The sequence below is a fragment of the Etheostoma cragini genome, chromosome 5, assembly GCF_013103735.1.
Source record: "Etheostoma cragini isolate CJK2018 chromosome 5, CSU_Ecrag_1.0, whole genome shotgun sequence".
Classification (NCBI taxonomy): Eukaryota; Metazoa; Chordata; class Actinopteri; order Perciformes; family Percidae; genus Etheostoma; species Etheostoma cragini.
In genome coordinates, this window is record NC_048411.1 from 11,009,323 (window position 1) to 11,014,311 (window position 4,989).

The following is a 4,989-nucleotide window of genomic DNA, read 5'->3' on the forward strand; positions in this document are numbered from 1 at the left end:
TTATTTATCAAAAATCTCATTGTATAAATATTCAGTGAAAGCACCAATACACTACTACAATATTGTTACGGTATCGATATCGAGGTATTTGGTAAAAAATATCATGTTATTTGACTTTTTCCATATCTATAAACATACTGTACAGAAAGAACACAGCTATTATATAGTGCAGCCACAATCAACTGGCGACCCAAGGGCCACATCCCTACATCCCACATTCCTAGTCTGAGATCGTTTGTTTAGTTAAAGATTATTAATTGTCATTTTTATATTTTTAGGAGTTTGCACACACGAATACATTTAAATAAAATATAGCGTTAAATTTAGTAATAAGGTGAAAATATCAAACAAGAATATGGGCATTAGGTTTAAATACATTTTTATTTTCTTAATTTGTCAGTCCGGTCCCCGGAGTGTCTGCTTGGAAAAAGTCTATCCCTTGGGAATATGTAGTTGATTACCCCTGTCGTACAGGTTGATTACCCCTGTCTTCCTCTTGGTGTGCTAGGTGTTAGGTGACAGCATCGCACACCCCACATCCACCTGGTAGTAAAATCCAATCTGAGAGATCGGATCACAAGTGGACAGCTCTAACTACAGGCCAATTTATGGTTCTGAGTTAAATGGACGCCGTGGGTACCCTGTAGCTACGTGTAGATACAGACCAAACGCCGGACTCTACACTGTAGCCTGACATGCACCTCTCAAAAAATGTAACCACATGTTGCGCTGAGTTTCAGACAGGTACTAATCTTTTGAAATCTGATCACAAAAAAAACGCTTTTGTAGGTAGTTTGACCTGCATGTGTCCACATTCTAATAGCTGTGAGAACGGGAACGTGCCCTGTGTCCATTTTAAAGACCACCTCTTCAACTGTGGGCAGAACCACGTACTCATTCAAAGTATTTCTCATGTCACAGAAACCACTGAGAGTGAATCGTGCGTTTTGGATGTTGTAAGATATTGTGTTGTGAGATATCTGTGCAGCGCTGTTTAAAGTCGGCGTACTCAAAGCAGCAAGTATGAAGCGGTTTCATTTCCTATAAATTCTTTACAACAAAAGTATTTTGTTATTTAAATGCTCAAAGCGCCAATGTTGGGTGTTTATCAGCAGTAACGTAACACAACTCCTACAAGCAAACAGGTAACACAATATAAAGTAGAGCTAATATAGAAACTTCAAACCACAGAATAAGTTAGAAGCTAATAACGTATTGAGCAGTCCATCCAGGATTTAGGGTCCTTTTTTTAAGATTGTTACGGCCCAAAATGCCTGATTTTGCCGGAACGTTTGTAAAAAATTGCGATCTGATGTTTTTTGTATTTTTGTTGCAATGAAGTTGCAAAAAACAGCAAAAGATAAAATTCTTTTGTATATTTTTTGAAATAAAAAGGAAGCTTGTTTTGGGGAGAATAAAACTATAGGATGAGTTTACCAAAAATGTGAAGGACCTTACCAAGAAGACTCAGAATGCTGCAAATGTTGGTATAATATGAAAATGGCTGGTGGATTTAGGACAAAAATAATAATTTATTGAATTAATCAAATTTGTCTATCAGTGTCTTGTTGATCTTTCCATTGTTAGTTCCTTTCCTATCTTGGCCTAGGACACACATATTCATACGGTTTGAGAAAGGACTTGTTGGACTTTAACTTATCATTGCCCTTACAATAACGAGCTTAGCGGTCCTCAATTTAGGTCTCATCTCTGGTTTATCCTGCATCCACAGTGTGTGTGTGTGTGTGTGTGTGTGTGTGTATTTGCGTGCACGCTTCAGTCACAGGGGGAACTGAGCAGCCCCCCAACCCGCTACAGCCGCTTCAGCAAATTTTGAGTTAAAAATCGTTACAGCGGACGTTGATGTTAAAATGTATACAGGTTGGCAGGACGGTCTGAAAGGTTATGCACATGTCTTTTGCTGTGTTACATGTCTTTTGCTGTACGTTTTGTGGTAAATGTGAGATGTTCGAGTCACACACATCTTGTCTTCATATCAGAAACAAGGAAATAAATTTGGCAACGTACGTGTGACGTCAACCTGTTCTCACTCCTGCTTGGTCATTGGCTGTCACAGTTACATAGGGATTGGTTGAAGTTGCGGGAAACTTCGGTTGTTGGTCAAAATTGCAAGTTGCACCAGAGTCACGTGATTGGTTGAATTTGTGTGAATTGTTGCAATCGCGCCATCACGAAATCCAGGAGGCAATGACTGGGGTTAGTGCTTTTTCAAATCATTGCACGTTTCTATTTATGTGAGAGTAACAACTGACATTTATAAACACACACTCACTCACAACCAGGCCATGCAAACGGAAATGATGTACGTGTTTATTTGCATACAGAGCAGGGAAGTAAGATCTGATCCCAGACGATCAATCAGGATGCATTTGAACATTCTACTGCCAGGTGGGAACACATGTACCTAGAGCTGTCAACTTGTGATTCGATCAATCAGATCTGATTTGAAAACCAGGTCCGAATGGGGCCATGGTTCACATTCTCCAGGATCACCTTCAGCACAAAGCGGGTCTTCTCGTAGATCAGACCTGCTTCACCCCGCCACGGCGAGCCAGAGGCCAGATGGCTGGTTTGGTGATTCCCTGGATGTTATCACGGAGCGTTTTACGGGTTCTGGTTACATAGAAAAAAATTATGTTGTTAAAGGAAATTAGCATTATCTTGGTAAAACACAATTTCATTGATTCTAAGGTATCGTGAATATATATATACTTTAATTTGTTTGTTTGACCAACAGTCCTAAACCAATGAAGTTACAATTGGATAAACAGTGAGTTGTGAAATAGTTGCTGTTGATCAACTAATTGATTTGTTGATTTCCAGTTTTCCCTCTTCCCAGTAACTTACCGTTAATAATTTACAGCTTATTTAGAAATTGTGTTTGACTGTAGCAGCTACAACTTGTGACCTGTCATGGGGAGACTATGGCCTGCAAATGAATTGGATGGGATTCATTGCCAGGTCACTGTAAATACAATTACAGAGCTGCTGCTGGCCATGGAACATAGCCTTCTACAAATGTGCGTTTAAAAGAGAAAAACAGACTTTGTCCGCCAATTTAAAGTAGCTTGTTTTACATGATATGCTACACTGCAGTCTCTCCTTGAGTCTGGCTTTACTTAAGTCTGGATCAATGTTGCTGTAGATTTGGAAGGCCTGGACACCGGGCATCAGGCACACTGCCAGGTAGACATACATGCTTTAATATGATTGCCGCTAAGCACTTTAACAATGTGTGTGTCTGTGTGTGTGTGGTGAGACCAGCTAACAGAAGTGCCTCAGAGCATTGATGTGTGAGTGTAGGGTAAAAGGCCAGGCTTGCTGAGTGATTGCCACTTTACCCATGTTGTATGAATCCATCTTCTGTTCAGACATTTGGCTATTTAGAGACTCGTATGAATTTGATCATGTGTTTTCTAAGATTAACTAAACCTCTATGGTGGTACTGTTTTACTGGATAGCTCTGCGGATTTTGGAGGTATGGTGGAGGTTAGGAGATATGCTGGCATTCTAGAATGGTCTAAGATCAGAATTAATTCCATGACAAATTTAGTATTTATTCATCATTATAATGCAAATACTATATAATATATTCCAGTGGGACAAATACAGTTGAATTGTTTTTCTTCTGTTGAGATTCATGATGTTGAAAGTCCTTGAAGTAGTCATGAGTTTCAGTGGGGGAAAATCTACAATATTGAGATTAATTTTATATTTGATCCTTGGCTTTACATTATTCTGCTTATAGCACAAACTAAAGCTATGCAGTATGAGTGCTTAAGTGTGTGGGTGGGGTTATTTACCTGTGCAAATGTTTGTTTGTCTATGGTTTGGTGTGAATCAGCTGACACACTGTAATCTCTCAGTCATCAGAACACACCACCTTTACATCTGGGTTCTCCAAACAACATATTTCTCTCATCTATGCAAGGATTCACATAGATAAGAATAAGTTTGTTTCAAAAACACACACAGAGCTTATCGGGAGAAACATTGCGAAGGTCTCCGCACAGACAAGAAAATGTTTATGTGTCTCCACTGCAGGCTATTTCTTTTCATTAGTCACCCTACCTGCCAGTGTTTTCATTCGCTATTGTGAAGCAGAGAGAGAAATGACAGTTTGTAGCAACTCAGTGAAAGAAGGGATTTTGGCAGTAATCCCCCTCACTGATCCTTTCAGAAACAACCAACTGTCTGGCACACCGCCTGGCTCTCGCCTTAACACGCCTGCTTTTGATACCTGAAGGCTGGTCTGTAAGCTGACACCCAAAGTGGCATTTTCTACTTCAGACGCTGAGTAGATAAACGCTATTTATTATTTCCCTCCGTTGATAAAATGTTGGCTTGCAAGTGAGCTGAGGTGTTGTACCCTGTGTGATAATGCACACTATAGCACACAATAAGTGCTAATATTTGCAACGCTTACACTTTTCATGTTATTTTGCCCCTTTCCTGTTAAGGACAGGTCAAACTGATAGGATTCTATTGTTTGAGAACATATGGCGTAAACAAAGACTGACTTGTAAACTACTTCTTCAGACCGGATCCTAGTAGGTGTCATCTGTCTATAGCTTATCCAATCAGTGTTGGTTCAGCCTGTTTAAAAGTAATGCTCTTAGGTAGGTTCAGGTGGTTTAATTTTCAGAAAACACCATGTACTTGTTGTACTGCACATTGCTGTAGCTCCTCTTTTCACCCAGTGTGTTGAGCTCTCAGTTTTAGCATCTTACTTCTGTACAATAGTTGAAGGGAGTCTCACATGCGCAGTGAGTACTGTTGGCTAGTCAGTTGTAGAGTATGAGGGCAGCTAGGTGAGCATTATAACGTGTTACAGAGTGACACACGTTTGTCACAGAAGTAAAGGTTGGACTAGAATAGAGCTGTTTGGAGCAGTTTGTGTTTTTTTCTGTGAGATGGTAAGTCCTTTTGGGCTTTTTCACTTTGTCAACCTATATCAGAAAGATATAA